This window comes from Meriones unguiculatus, chromosome 19 (assembly GCF_030254825.1).
Source record: "Meriones unguiculatus strain TT.TT164.6M chromosome 19, Bangor_MerUng_6.1, whole genome shotgun sequence".
NCBI lineage: Eukaryota > Metazoa > Chordata > Mammalia > Rodentia > Muridae > Meriones > Meriones unguiculatus.
The window spans coordinates 22,786,311-22,803,196 of record NC_083366.1 but is presented as its reverse complement, the minus strand read 5'-3'; the positions used below and the strand labels follow the sequence as shown (position 1 = coordinate 22,803,196).

Here is a 16,886-nt window from a genome sequence, read left to right as displayed (position 1 = left end):
TTATTTGTGTTTACATCTAAATAAAATTGTATTGTGTATATGGACCAAATTTACCTTATCCTTTCATACCTTAATGGAGTCTAGGTGCTTCTACTTTCTTGAAATTGTGAGTAGAGCGGTAATGTAAATGGATGAGAAAGAATCTCCATAGAAGGTATACTCCTAGTATATAGCTGCATCATATAGTAGACATATTGCTAGCTTCATGAGGAGCCTCCAAAACAAGTTCATTTCTATCTGTCCCAATTTTCACTTGTACCGATAGTGAATAAGTGTTCTATTTTCTCCATATCTATACTAGTATGTTTTCCTTGACTGAATTAAGATTAAATTTCAGAATTGCTTTAATTTGCATTTTGTTGATAGCTGTGGATATTGAACATTCTAAAAAAGAAAAGTATTTCTTAACAAATTATATTTCTTCTTTTCTTAACTACATTTTTCAGTTGTATAACACATTTTTAAATTAATGTTTTTTTCTTTGAGTTTAGTCTTTTAAATACTTTGTAGTACTTTGTGTTTAGCTTTTTAAAAAATCCATTGTCATCTGTAGAAAGTTCTTTTAACAGTTCCATTTTTCATTCATATTAACTGAATGCTTTTGTTAAGGTTTTTATTGCTGTGATAAAACACCATGGCCAAAAGCAAGTTGAAAAAGAAAGGTTTATTTCATCTTACAATTCCTCATCACAGGCAATCACTAAGTGAAACCAGGAGAACTAAAACAGGGCAGAAATAGTGGCAAGGACTGAAGGAGAAACCACGTGAGAAAGCTGTTCACTGGCTGCCCTGCTTTCTTATACCACCCAGGAATTCCACAAGGAGAGCAACAGAACCAAAATGGAAAAATTTTGAGCACAGGGGACTTCCCTGAGACTGATACTCCAACCAAGGACCATGCATGGAGATAACCTAAGACCCTTTCACAGATGTAGCTCATGGCAGTTCAGTATCCAAGTGGGTTCCATTGTAATAAGAACAGGGACTGTCTCTGACATGAACTGATTGGCCTGCTCTTTAGTTACCTCCCCCTGAGGGGGAAGCAGCATTACCAGGCCACAAAGAAGACACTGCAGCCACTCCTAATGAGACCGAATTGACTAGGATCAGAAGGAAGGAAAAGAAGACATCCCCTATCAGTGCACTTGGGGAGGGGTATGCATGCAGAGGGTGGAGGAAGGGAGGTATTGGGACAGGAAGAGGGAGGAAACCACAGGGAGGATACAAAGTGAATAAAATGTAATTAATAACGAATTTTAAAAGAAGAAATAAAGTTACTATAAACATAAAAAAAGAACAAACACTTTTTTCCTCATTGTTTGGCAAGACATTTATTCTTGTTTATTTTTTATTGAAGATAGATTCTTTTCTCATATAATGCATTCTGACCACTGTTTTCCCTCCCTCCACACCTCCCAGCTCCCGCTCCTCTACTTTAGATTCACTCCTTCCTTTTTCTTTTCAGAATAAATAAATAAATAAATAAATAAATAGATAAATAAATAGATAAATAAATAAATAAAAAGCTGGCCTGCAGAAGACAGAGCCAAACAGAACAAAGCAAGATGCTGTAAGACAAAAGCCCTCATATCCAGTCTGGACAAGGCAACCAAGTGTGAAGAAAAGGGTTCCAAGAGCAGGCAAAAGAGTCAGAGATACCTCTGCTCCCACTGTTAGGAGTCCCACAAAAAACATCAAGCTGAAAGCTATAACATATATACAGTGCACTTGGTAAGACCCATGCTGGCCCCATGTTTGCTGCTTCAGTCTCTGTGAACCCTGCGTCCTTGATTTTATGGGCTTATCTGATTTGATTCTCCTGGTGTCTGCCATCCTCTCTCACTCCTACAATCTTTCTTTTCTCTCTTCTTCAGAGTTCACCAATCTCCAAGGAGAGGAACAAAACGGAGACCTCTAACTTAAACTCTCTTCCCACATATGTCTGGCTGTGCTTCTCTGCACCCACACCCATGTGCATTTGGAGGAAAACTTTCTGATAATGGCTGGACAAAGCACTGATTTATGAGTGTAGCAGACTATCATTAGGAATCATTTCATTGATTTTTGGGGTGGAGTGGGGTCAGGACAGTAGTGTTTGTGTTCTACCCAAGGTCTCTGGGCATCCAGGCTCCAATTACTGGGCATCCAGGCAGACTAGCACATGGGCTCCTTCTTCTGGCATGGGCCTCCAGTTGAACCAGACTCCCACAAGTTCATTGCCCCAGCACATCTTGCAGAATTACCAATAACAGAATAATGACACCCAAATGAAAAAGGTGTTTAGGAAATTCTAGTCAAAGAATTAAAAGTAACTCAATCACATAAAAAAAAGCTCAAAGAAGAGCTTTGGGGGTCCTGTGGAGGAAAGCTAGAGGGACCTAAATGGAACACAAACCTCAAAGAAGACCAACAGAGACAACTAACACAGACCCATGGCATTTACAGAGACTGAGAAATCAACTAAGGAAAATGCATGGTCTCAACTTAGGGCCCCTGGACATAGGTGGCTAATGGGTGGCTTGGTCTTCATGTGGGGTGCCTGGCAAGTGGAGGGGGGATCTGTTTCCAACATGGACTCTGTTGCCTGATTTTTGATCACTTCTCCCTGGCAAGGTTGCCTTGCCTGGTGGATGAGGACATGCTCAGTCCTGAAGTGACTTGATATGCTGGAGAGGGTTGATAAGGGAAGGAGGAATGCTCCCCTTCTCATGATGGGAAGGGAGAGAAGAAGGAGGGAATGGGAAACGACTTGGAGGAGAGGAGGGAGAAGATTCCCTTGGGACATAAAGTAAAGAATTTTTTTTAAAGAACAACAAAAAAGCTCAAAGGAAAGCTTCACTAACATAATAGAAAATAGAGCAGACGTATTATCAAATGGTGAAAAAAATTTGAAGAATTACACATTTAGTTAAGAACAATTATATATTTTTATAAGAAAACATGAAGGGATCCTGTAAGATCTCTGAAATATCATTTTTAAATATTGCATAGAAGGTAGAACACCTATTAAAGACAAAGAATATATTTTCAATACAATCATAAAAAAAAAACATCCGAAATAATAAAAAAGGGAGATCCAGCCAGGTTCAAATGCTTACAGAATGCAAAATAGGCAAGACCAGGAACAAATACCTCATGGTGTATCAAAATTGAAACGTTAAATATATAGAAAAAAATTGTCTAGAGAGATGCCTGTGTGAAAAACCAAGTACCATATAAAACCAGGTGAATTAAAGCAACAGGTAATTATTTAACAAAAACTTTAAAGGTAGTAGAGCTTGGAATTATATGTATTTCAAATTCTGAAGGACCACAGCATTGAAGCTAGATTAATATACCCAGAAAAACTACTTATCTGGGTTGAAGGAGAAAAACTATTTCATGATGAAAAAAACAAATAAACAAAAAACATGAATGAATCTATGTTCACTAAGCCACAGCTACAGAAAGGTACTAGAAATATTTCTTGCACTGAAGATGTTGGGAGCCAGGTTGAGCTAAAGCTCTCTCTGAGGACCTGCAGTGTAGAGTAGGAACATAGCTTCTTGTATTAAACCAGGAGCATGGCTGGCAAAGCAAGTAATAATCTGGAACCAGGGCTTAACAAGAGCTGCAGCATTATTCTGAGAACTCAACTCTTCTCACTGAAAAGGGCTCTGGTGATCAATCCCAAGGTCTCATGTGCGTGGTGAGTCGTGTACTTGAGACACTCTGTTGATTATCTTCCTGATGACTTTGTTCTATTATATGATAGTTTTCTGCTGATTCTATCCCATTTTCACCCTGAAAAACTATGTATGTTACTGTACCTCTTAATAAGCTTACTTGCCATGATACACAGCTCATGCAAGATGTCCTGACCCCAACTTTTCTATTTCCTGTCTCCTGGTCCTGTCAATTATGGTACTGTCACTAAAGAACAGAGTAGGACATTGTGTCAGAAAACAGTAACTGATCAATTTTTAATTAAAAAAGATTCAGCTTGAGGCATATACCCAAATAACACTTCATTCTAACACAAGAAAAAAATGCTTCACCATATGTATTGCTACTCTATTAATAATATTCAGAAATTGGAAAAAACCCAGACATCCCTCAACAAAAGGCTGGATTAAGAAAATGTGGTATCTCTGAGAATCAAACTGGTGCTATCTCAGATAATTAGGAATAATGTTTCCTCAAGATCCAGCTAAACCACTCCTCAGCATATATCCAAAATATGCTTAAGTATACAACAAGGACATTTCTTCAACCATGTTCATAGCAGCTTTATTCGTATTACCAAAACCTGGAAACAACCCAAATGCCCCTCAACTGAGGAATGGATCTGTACATCTACACAATGGAATATTACTCAGCAATAAAAAAACAAGGAAATCATGAAATTTGGAGGTAAATGGTGGAAACTGGAAAAGATAATCCTGAATGAGGTATCCCAGAAGCAGAAAGACACACAGAGTGTATACTTACTCATAAGTGCATATTAGAAATATAATATTGAATAAACATACTAAAATTTGTACATTTAAAGAAACTAATCACGAAGGAGGACTCTAGCTAAGATGCTCAATCCCCATTCAGAAAGGCAAAGAGGATGGACATCAGAAGAGGGAGAAAACAGGGAACAGGCCAAGTGCCTACCACAGAGGGCCTCTGAAAGGCTCTGTGCTTCATGGTATCAAAGCAGATACTGAGAGTTATAACCAAACTTTGGGCAGAGTGCACTGAATCTTATGAAAGAAGGGATACATAGTAAGACTTGGAGAGGACAGAAGCTCCAGAAGGAGAGCAACAGAACCAAAAAATCTGGGATCAGGGGTCTTTTCCGAGACTGATACTACAGCCAAGGACCACTTATGGAGATAATCTAGAATCCCTGCACAAATGTAGCCCATGGCAGTTCAATGTCCAAGCCAGTTCCATAGTAATGGGAACAATGTCTGTCTCTGACATGAACTGATTGGCCTACTCTTTGATTACCTCCCTCTAAGGGGGGAACAGCCTTACCAGGACACAGAGAAAGACAAAGCAGCCACTCCTGATGAGACCTGATAGACTAGGATCAGAAAGAAGGGAGGAGGACCTCCCCTATCAGTGGACTGGGGGAAGAGCATGGGATGAGAAAGGAGAGGGAGGAATTGAGGGGGGGGGGGAACTACAGGGGAGGGATACAAAGTGAATAAATTGTAATTAATAAAAATAAAGTAAAAAAGAAAATGTGGTATGAAGTATTACGGGGATCTTTAAAAAATATAAAATCATGAAATTTGCAAGCAAATAGATGCACTAGAAAAGAAAAACCTTTCTGGTATGGTATCCCAAACACAGAAAAATAAACATGGTGTGTAATTGCTTATATGTATATATTAGGCACAAATAAATGATAACCAAACTATAATCTGTAGACATTAAGGAACCAAGTATAAAGGAAAAGGAGCATATGGATCTCTCTGGAAGGGAAAATAGATAGGTTTTATTGCTGGAGTGGGAACAAGGGGGATGGGAATGGGAGGATGTGGCAGGAGGAAAAAGAGATGGAGAATACAGAGGAAATGAGCTGCAAGGAAACTAGACTTGAGGAGAATTTGTGGGTGTGATATGGAAACAGCATTTGGAAACTTTCTAACATATATGAAGGTGGTCCTAATGAAGTCTCCTAATAATGGAGGAAAAGGAGTCCCAATTGGCCATATCTTGTCACCAAACAAAGCTTCCAGTAACCAGGACTGAATTACATCTAATTGAGGTACTGGCAAAAGGAGAAATTTAAAGAGGAAGGAAATTTTGAAAAAAAAAAAAAGAAAAGAAAAAGAAGAAGAAGAAGAATGGAAAAGGAACAGTATGATATTCAAAAGGCTATCAAATGTGGAATCATGGTCTATTTTCCATATTTTGGTAACAGATATTGGTCGATATTCCAATCATTTTTCTCAAGAGCAAATAAAATCAAAGTTTATTTCCATGTACTTTCTATAATTTACAAAGATTCTATGGCAAATATTTCTAAGATAAACAAAATGGCACCATAAACCAAAGGTGTTGCCCTGGTTTCAGCAGTTTTCTATGAGGCTAAGGTGCATCTAGAGCTGAGAGGAGAGGCTAAATCATTTTAGAGATGATAATCGTTTTAGAGAGGACCAATAAGATGAGTTTTTGTAACTTTCAGGACAAGTACTCTGCTTTGAAGCAAGAAATTGGCTAACCTATAGACCAAGATCATACTGGGCATGTTTGGCAAGGCTGGGAAAAAAAAAAAAAAAAAACACAGTAAGATTACCTACCAACTGAAATCTCATTGATCTTGTTTGGCTATTTATTTTGTTGCTGTAAACAGTTGACTGTTTCTAAGTGACTAGATAATGTCAATTAGCTAACACCAAGTAGATTATTGACATTTCCATAAGAGGATGTAGAACTTCATAGCCCCATACCACAAATATTAACAATAATAAAATTGGGTGTTTTGTTGCAGTTTTCATTTACTTGAAGTTGTACTTTATTGTTATGAAAATAAAATGATGCTCTGGGGCCTGTGAAATATACACAGGCTCTTTTGAGTAAGATCATACCTTACTTATATCACCAAACATGGAGAAATTAACCTGGTTCCCAACTAGAAGCTTCAGATCTACTGACTAACATTTATAGTGCTAGAAAACACTTTTTATGCTACCAGAGGAGAAAAGCAGTCATCATTATCACACATCTACAAACCCTGTAAACTACAACAGTGACCCGCATGCAAAATATACTGGTGGAATAGTGGGACAAATGTTATGAAAGTAGCCAGCCATGCTTTATTAGATTTAAGAGCTACTCCATAAGATGCAACCCATACCTGACACTGTTAATACGGCGAAGAATCTAAGACTAACTAAGTCATGAATTTCAAGGGGAAACCTACTATTACTCTGTTAAAGGAACATAGCAACAGAATGACTCCTAATGACCTAGTGCTGTACCCAAGATCAGTACCTTGCCCAACCTTCCTGTCACTTCATGAGCCAACACCGGAGTCCTTGGATCAGCAGCACTTCCATCATTGAGAAACTCAAAAATGCAAATTCTTCCCTCTCCCTGCCCAAGTCTGCACTGAACTTCTGAAAGTTGAGTTTATAGTACAGAAAAGCTTTCACCAACACTGCTGTTGGAAGTAAACGCCCTACTGTTCTTTTACCATCGTTCAGGTCTTTGAGATCCAAGAGCACAGTAGGCAATGAGAATGATGTCTTTTGACTTGCAGTAGTTCAACAGCTTGCTCTGGTTCAGGTAGAGATGGCATTCCACCTGTGGATGGACAAACAGAAAGCCAACTGTTTAGATGAGATGCTATGCTAATGTAAAAGAGAAGCAATAAATTTAAGCACCTGAACAAGAAAATGGAACATAGTCAGATTATTAATATAATTTAATCTGAGTTTTTAAAACTTAATTTCACATCTATATTACTAATATATAACCAAATTCTATGAACCAGATCATGAAGTTTAATTCTATTTTACATTACAAAGAAAATTCATAGTGCTGCCTTGAAGATGTTTCCAATAATTATTGGGGAATTTAAATATAGATAGGTCCAGAGTATATAAAAATTATTTTTAACTTCTCTAAATACAAATCTAACAATGTCTCATAACATCATTCATGGGTGATATTTTCTGCGCTCTCTGAAGGTGAACATTCAAAGAACCTACACTGAACAAATTCATGTAATGTTACAAAAATAGGACCTGTGAGATGAATCACAAGTCATCTTCTGCCCTGCACATATGTACCACCACACCACATGCATGTACGCACACAAACACACACCCACACACATGCATACACACACTCATATGCACACACACAAATGTAATTTTAAAAATTAAAGAAAATGATATGTGGATATATATTTCCCAGCTCAGGGATAAATCTATTTTGATCCTGAAATACAATTGATGGCTTCTGCTTTCCGGACCCCCTTAAAACTCCAGTTGGGCAAAATGTTAATGATCCAGATTGAATTTTAGAATCTCCACGTGTCCTTTTTTGTAGTGACACTGCTCTTAACATATTCTTTTCTATGCAAATAAGATAAGCTGAGGAAAGGGTATATTTGCCCATGTGACAAACAGTCACTTTTGGGGGATAAAGGTTAGGAAGCAGAAATATTCAGTATCAGCTCATCAATTATTCAGATATTTTCATTAAAATTATGCTAATAAATTCTTGACAAAATTAATAACAAAACCACATAAATGGTTTAGTATTTACATTGGAAAGTCACAATTTTGAGTCATCATGTAAAAACTTAATGGCCTAAAGCTGTATTATCTGTCAGGGGAAGGCTGCTATTAGAAAATGATAGTTAGGTTAGGGAGCAAACATAGCTGCCAACAAGGAAGCACAGAATAAAGCAAATGGGCCTCCTAAGCACTCCAGAAGTTTTCAGCCACAAAGGTGTATGAAGTTAAACTGCTTGCAGAAAATTGATGCATTGGAGACACGTTAATTATAGTAAGATAATATTATTTTAAGTTTGTTGCAGAGAGACTAGTACCTCACCTTTTCTCTCATTTGTGAGTCCTAGACCTTGTGGATACATAAATCCTACATATATAGGTGACTTGAAAGTACGGACAAATTGCTTGAGGAACAATGGAAAGGGGAGGGGAAAGAGGGAGCAGTGGAGTGGAGGGCAGGCAATGCTTCTGATATAGCACACTCAAAGAGATGCTTTTCCTATTCTGGTCTATCAGGGGAATTCTTCAGCTGCCCACCAACCTCTTCTTTGCTACCAAAGTAGCCAGTTCACTACAGTTTCTAGTCAAAGATTTTTGCTACATGATAAAAATGTAGTAAATAGTCATAGAGAACATAAGACCCCTCACAGAATATATGCTTTAAATTGTGTATAGGATATAAGAAAGAAAAGCTCACCAAGAGGTTTTTAGGCACAGAACTAGCTGAAGTCTCTAGATGTGAATTTTATCCAACATTAAGACCACCATAAACATGTAATCTGATTTCTCAAACATGTATGATTTTCAGAATTTTAAGTTTACTTTCCCTGCAGCTATGTCTTTGTTTCAAAACTCCAAGAGCAGAAAAGAGCAAGGAATAATCAACCTCCAAAACTGCTGTTACCACTCATCTCTCCATTTTTTGTTCTGTTCTTTTACTGCCCGTTCACTGTTTTCCTGGACTATAAGTCAGTCCAGTTGCCAGCACCTTCATTCATCTGATATGTTTCCTATGCCATGGACAAGTCTACTAATGACCACTGCTTCCTGAACTAATTTAAATCTCCACACACTGTACCAGCTGGGCACTAAGCTGTACCCTCGTTTTCACAAAAATTTTAAAATCCAAGATTGAATTGTAGAATCTCCAAGTGTCCTTTCATACAGTGACACTGCTCTTAGGATATTTTCCGTGAAGATAAGATGAATTGAGGAAGGCACGAATGGACTGGAGGTGTAAGAACAAAAATAGGGAAGTGTGTCAGATGAAAGGACATGTGAGTGTTCTTACCTGATTGCAGACAGGCTTGTATTTGAGCCCTGGCTTGTTCAGGATCATCTCCAGCTGCCTGCTATTGAAGTTGGACACCCCAATGGACTTGACCAATCCTGAATCCTTATACTTCTCCATGGCCTAGGAATGAAAGAGTTGTGAAGAATCATATTTCCACAGAAATATATGTAAGATGGAGCAGTTTAGATGTATCCAGCTCTGACATACAGCTTACTGGCAGGGCACTTGCCAGTGTATGGCAGACCCTGAATTTGATCATCACACTTAAAGAAGTGGCACCAGGGAGAAACTGCCTGGATGACGAAAGAAACTGAATATGAAGAAGCCAAAAGAGTAAAGATAATAGAGGAAGAAAGTGACAGACAATAAAGGAATCCCTGCGTCCTCTCTAAGAAGCAGTGATGTTTCACACTGAACGTGATGGTAAAATATGTTCATTCCAGCTGTCTTGAGAACTTCTTCATTTCCCTTTATTTTCTTCATTTCCCACTGCTTGAATGCACCCCTCCCCTTCACTCCAGTGACACACCTATATGAACATAATGAAGTTCTACACCCAGATGTGCATATTCTCACATTCCCCTGATTCTAAGTCTATCGGCTTCTCTCTTGTCTCTCTTTCAATTGCTCACCTCCCATGTGGCACAGATATCCACTGTGTCCAATAATGTCTTCCCATGCTCATTTTCTGGAAACAGATCCTCTCCTGGCTAGAATAGAAAGAATCTTCATAATGATTTGACTAAACACAATTGTTTTATAAGAATAGTTAGAAATGGAACACTAAACATTCATTAAGTGGAGCATCATTCTACATACTTATATTTACACAGTGATTTATATGTGGAATTATAAGGTGTATTTTTAGGTACTTGAACTAGTCTCTTGTATAAATCATATATACATGTTTATGTACATATTTTTATTATTGAACAGTATTCTCATAGACCTACCTCTGTTTTTCTAGCTGATGTCCATTATTTTTGTCACTTCCTCCTCATACTTCCAGTGAGACAGTTCTCTTTCACTGAAAAATTAAGTAGCCATACAACGTGGACTTCAAGCAGTAATAAATTTCAGTGCTGACCCAGGCCAAACAATCTACCTGAATATATTTAGGCAGAATGGAACTATGTCCACTAAATAATGTGAAACAAGTTCATATGCAAGACTAATTTTGATGAAGAAAACTCAAGGAGGCTACAAAGATATGATAACCAAAATCTTGAATTCTTTCAATGCTAAAAGAAGAAAAAGCAGAATAATTTTTGAGTATCTACAAATGCAATATAAGGAATGCTTAAGCAGTGACATTTTTAGAGATTATTTTTTGAAGCTGTAATTCTAAAAATTTCTTGTGTTTCCCATTTTATGGCATTTTGTATAACTTACTTTGAGCGAGCTGCATAACACAAAAATTGAGTATACAGGACAGTATAATGGAACCATATGTTGGTTATCCAGAAAAAAATGGCAACTTGATTAAGTCTTATCACTCAAATTGCTCACCTTCATCGGTACTGGGTAATGAATAATATAGAGGTCAACATAGTCCAGCTGAAGGTTTTTCAATGATTTTTCCAAGATAGGTGGAACCAACTCTGGTCTATGGAAAGTGCACCAAAGCTACGTACATGAAAGAATAAAAGTAATCCTGATTAGTAAATTATTCAAACATGAAGGTTTTACTTACCTAATCCTGATATATTTTGTACTATATAGAAACATGATCATAAGACATAAAATTTTCTTTGTTCTATGGCTTCCACTAATCTCACTTATACATATAAACATGATTATAAATTTGTTCTCAGTCTTTATAAAATGAAAGAAATTTTCTCAAAAAATAAAACTCCTACCAAGTACTAATCATGTTCCTTCTCTAGATTATATCTCACAGTGATTAGAAAACAATTTGAATTTAATTATGTGATCCATTCTTCCAAGACCAAAAATATTAACAGCACAGTGTTTCCGTCATTGAACAAAAGCAAAGTGACATTTTAAGGTGTGATGGACACAAGGAAATGAACTATAACTATCTAATCTTTTATTTATTTATTTTTTACTTAATCACTTCACAGCCTGATCTCAGCCCCCTTCTTTCTTTCTTCCCATGCTCATGCTTCCCTTCCCCCATTCCTCTCTCTTCTTCTCAGAGAAGAGGAGGCCCCCAAGGGGTACCAACCCACACTAGCATCTCAAGTCAGGGCAAGACTAACTAAGGGCATCCTCTCCCACTGATAGGATCTCCCACAAAGGACCCTAGCTAGAAGAAGGGGACAGAGTCAGAGACAGCCTCTACTCACATTGGTATAAGACCCACATGTTGACCAAGCTCCACATATGTGTAGGGGGTCTAGTTCCAGCCCATGCACGCTCTTCATACCCTCCTGGGCCCAAGTTCCTTTGCCCTGTAGGTCTTCTTTCCAATCTTTAATGTGAAAGTTCTATTTTCCGGCTTTTCAATACTTAAAGGTAAAAATTAGTATTTGAAATACAACAGATTTTACAAGGCTATCCGGGAGATAGAGAAAGCCACAATTTCACAGTTTATCTGAAATCACATCCCATACTAAAGTTCAATGTGTTGAATTGAGGCTCAGAAACTGAAAGGACTTTGAGCTTTGTGTTGTAAATAGTAAGAAGTCGTGATCTTTTTCTGCTTTTCATGCTGAACTCATTTATGGATTGTATGCATGTAACAGTTGTGCCAGTATATATATTTCACCAATTAATGAGCCAATCAAATGTCTTTTGCGTATATCACATTTCAATTAATCTGTATACTCAAGCACCACACACACAGTACCTTTGTAGTGATGAACATGTCTGCTCTCTTCACAATGCCAGCAGCAATCTTGCTTCGAATGAATAGCCTGTCCTACATTCTTTTCAGTTGGGTACACATACGCAGTATCAATATGACAGAACCCGGCCTCAATAGCTAAACTGATAGCCTCCAGTGGCTTGTTTTCAGGAACCTGAAGGAAAAAAAAATAGTAATTGAAGACACATGATAAAAGAGGTAGCTCAAGTGGATCTGATAGGTAATTCTCTGCAGAAATAGGGCCTATATATGCCTGTCATTCTCACACCATTTTGCTGCTTCATAAGTGGCTGGCTTCCTGACCACTCTAATTCCACCTCCTGCAAAACTTACCAGAAACTACAAACAGTAATTGTGGAGATCACAGACACAAAGGTGATTTCAGGAGAACCATCCTTTCCCCCACATCTTTGGTTAGTTGAACATTTTGGGTAGCAAGTCTCAACTTACTTTAACTGGGTCTTTTCAGGGTAATAATCAGAATTTCAAATCCTATAATCTTTTTATACCCACACAATAATGGTCAATCATTTGCAATGAAGGTCCTCAAATAGACCTCAAATTCAGTTGTTTTTCTGGAAAAGCTTACAGGACAAGTATACAGGAGTAGCTCTATTATAATTTAAATAGTGGCATTACAAGTACAGTGAACACAGGATAAGTATGCTTGGAACAAAACAGAGAAGAAATACAAGTTTGGTACAGCATTATAAGTCTTCTCCCAGTGAAGACTCCTAGGAAATACTGTTCTGTTCTGTTCTGTATCAAATTGTAACAATATGTGGTTAATCTCATCTGTATAGAAAGCTGTTTGTTCTTCAGTTTGTAAAGGATAATTCATATTGGGTTGTCAGCCCTTAAAGAAATAATTGCTTTATTTAGTGAAGATATAAGTAGATTTAAAATTTTTCCCTCTTTGCCAGACTTAGATAATGCTGTAATGTTCATGTGTTTAAAAATAGAGGATAGGCATCAAACTACTTTTGCATTATATAAATACTTTAGAGAAGGTAAGGTGCACACACCTTTAATCCCAGTACTCCTGAAGCAGGATGATCTCTGTGAGTTCAAGGCCTTCCTGGTCTACATAGCAAATTCCAGGCCCTGGGCTGTTGTGTAAGACCCTGTCTTAAAACAAATAAAACAAGAAAAAATATCTCTTTTCACAATGAAGTTATAGCACATGAATTGAAGACTCCCAGCACCAAGCCATGAAGCCTGCCCAGGATTTCTACCTACATAGCTCCTCAGCCTGGAGCTTCTTGACATTGCCTTATTCTCCTCCTCTTCCTCCTTCTTCTTCTTTTCTCTTTCTATATTTATTTCCTTTGGTAAAGTTTTTTATTAATTACAATTTATTCACTTTTTATCCTAGCTGTAGACCCCTCCCTTGTCCCCTTCCAATCCCAACTTTCTTCTCTCTTCTCCACCCATGCCCCTCCCCAAGACTACTGATAGGGGAGGTCCTCCTCCCCTTCCATCTGACCATAGCCTATCAGGTCTCATCAGGACTGGTTGCATTTTCTTCCATTGTGGCCTGGTAAGGTTGCTCCCCCTCAGGGAGATCAAGGAGCCAGCCACTGAGTTCTTGTCAGAGACAATCCCTGTTCCCTTTACTAAGATACCGACTTGGAGACTGAGTGCCATTGGTTACATCTGTGCAAGGATTTTAGTTTATCTCCAAGCATGATCCTTGGTTGGAGTATCACTCTCAAAACAGACCACTGGCTCCAGATATTTTGGTTCCTTTGCTCTCCTTGTGGAGCTCCTGTCTTCTCCAGGTCTTTCTATATTCCTCTTCTTTCCTAAGATTCCCTGCACTCTGCCCAAAGTTTGGCTATGAGTTTCAACATCTGCTTTGATACCCTTGCAGATGAAGACTTGGTATTAAACTGTTTATTAGATTAATTTTGTGTGTGAATGTTTTGCTTATATGTATGCCTGCACATCACATGCATACAGTATTCATGGAGGCCCAAGTTAGATCTCTAGACTTGGAATTATGGATGGCTGTGAGGCACCATATGACTGTTAGGAATCAAATCCTGTCTCTGGATAAGCAACAAAAGCTTTTAACCATTGAGCCATCTCTTCAACATTGCTGCTTTTCTTTTTTATTTATGCCACTTAATCCTACAAAGTAATTAAGTTCCTTATATTTCTTCACTTTTTAAATATTTGTGACAAGATAAGTTGTGAACAGGCAATGTGGCCATTGGCATTCCATACAATCTTTGTAAATCTTAGAGATGAGAAATAAATGAATTTGCTGGACGTGGCTGTACACACCTTTAACCCCAGCATCCAGGGAGGCAAAAGGAGTAAGATCTCTGTGAGTTTGAGGCCACCCTGGTCTACAAATTGTTTTTAGGACAGCCAAGGCTACAAAGAGAAACCCTGTCTCAAAAAAAAAAAAGAAAGAAAAGAAGAAATATATTAATTCAAAGTTAAGTATAGGGTGGCACACTGGAGGTTTCACTTAACTCGGGGCCAGCATTTATGGTACAATACTGACAGTTCTCCAACACAGAACTGCAATACTCCTTAGACATTTGCTTTATGTGTCATGTCTACACAAACATTCAACATGCTGATTTCTATAAGTCTTGTACTCTTAATAGGGGGGCAAAACCCTGGAATTTAGAGCTAAGCAGAAGAACCCTGCAACTAGCATCAAATCAAGGAAGTTGATGTGTTTCTGGACTGGTGACTGATCTCTTATCCCAAGCAAAGAAACACTGAAATCTGACCTTAATACAGAGCAAAGTCACACTATCTTCTATCTTGTGCCTAGAATAGCTCTAGTCTAAAGAAACAGAACCAGGTGAATCCCACAATGTCACCTAGGAAGTGGGTGACCTGACAGCTTTATCTCCTCCACTCACCCTTAGTCTGTTTTCTCCTCAATCCCCTACCACAACACCACTGTTCTTACCTCTTCAGATTTTAGGTGCCAAAGCCCAGTGCAGGAATGAAGTGGCCACCATTTAGTTTCACACGTTGCTGTTTGGAACTCATTGCTTATCACTCTTCTGAGTAAGCAGGTTCTGATGTTCCAGCCGCCTTTGTGAACCTATAAATCAACTCTCTGGCTAATGGAGAACCAGATAAACATCCCTTCTAATGGCTAAGCAGTGTTACTCTCTGATTAATGAATGCACAATAACTCTGCTTGTCTAATGGTTAACTAGTGACATTATCTGCTTAACTACTAACCAATAGAAAAGAGAAGGTTGGGAATTTAAAGAACCACATCACATGTGACTTGGTACCATTCAGTTACCAATTAATCAAAAGATAATTCTGTAGAAAATAATTATATAGTCATAATTTATTTTGTAAAATTGCTCTTTATAAATTAATGCCAGCTACTGCACGAGGTTACATGAAGAATCACTGATTGTTTCCTAGATAAAAAACTAGTCCCTTGTGGTTATGGCTATGTCCCAGGTCTCCCTGTGTCTCAACCTCAGCAGCACTTTTAGGTCTTGTGCTCATAAAAGAGAAGACATCACCACAGCACAACAATTGAGCAAACAGTCTAGCACTGATTTTTAGCAAACAAGGAAGCAAGAACAAACTTCAGTATAAGAATAGACCAGGCTGGGCAGGCCTGACCTTGACTGTGACAGACACAATCTTCTCTCTCTCTTGATCCTTTGCCTATATTTCCCTCAGTGTGGGCACCTTTTAAAAAGGGCTCTACATCTATTGAAAGTATGTTTTGCTCAAAATTCAGTCTAATAATTGAGGAATAGAGTTTAACCCCAAAGTAGAAAAGTTCACTAAGAAAAACCTAATTGCAGTAGATACACACTCTCATGTGAGGAAATTCATGAAGTGGTAAAGTCAACCACTCCTACACGTTTTTCTTTATGATCTATTTGGGAGTGATAGTGAAAGGAACACTGCCAAATATTGTTTTGTTTTATTGGTGTTTTTTAACCAGCACCACCATCTAAAATACTCCTGAGGGCCAGGAATTGTCCCAATTAAATGACCACTACCAATATGCCTAACTGTGTAGTAGTTTCATTAATGATAGGAGTACAGCCTTACCAGACCACAAAGGAAGACAATGCAGCCAGTCCTGATGAAACCTGCTAGACTAGATCAGATGGAAGGGGAGGAGGAGCTCCCCTATTAGTAGACTGGAGGCAGGACATAGGAGATGAGGGAGGGATGTTGGGATTGGGAGGGATGAGGGAGGTGGCTACAGCTGAGTTTCAGATGATTAAACTGTATTTAACAAAAAATTAATTAATTAATTTAAAAAGCCTTTAAAAAATACTTTGGTGGTAACCAACAGCTGACTAATAGGACTTAAGACCCACTCAACAATGGGAAAAACAGTCCTGGTGTTGAAAATCTGACTACCTACCCGGGACTAGTGCAGTCATCGATCTTCGGGAAGAACCTGTAATACCCCTTTATTAAACCATTACAATCCTTAACTACATCTAAATATTTGTTCTTTTACTCAAAGATAAGTTTAATCCCCATTCCTCATCAGGAAAACTTCTATTTGTAACAGACA

General features: G+C 38.1%; 1 protein-coding gene and 1 pseudogene across 1 annotated transcript in view; one reads left to right on the top strand and one right to left on the bottom strand.

The window, feature by feature from the left end:
• Positions 1-16,886, top strand: part of LOC132649330 (aldo-keto reductase family 1 member C1-like) — a 298,798-nt gene that overhangs the window by 71,139 nt on the left and 210,773 nt on the right. The window lies entirely within an intron of this gene.
• LOC110544253 (aldo-keto reductase family 1 member C13-like) lies at positions 690-15,456 on the bottom strand (annotated as a pseudogene).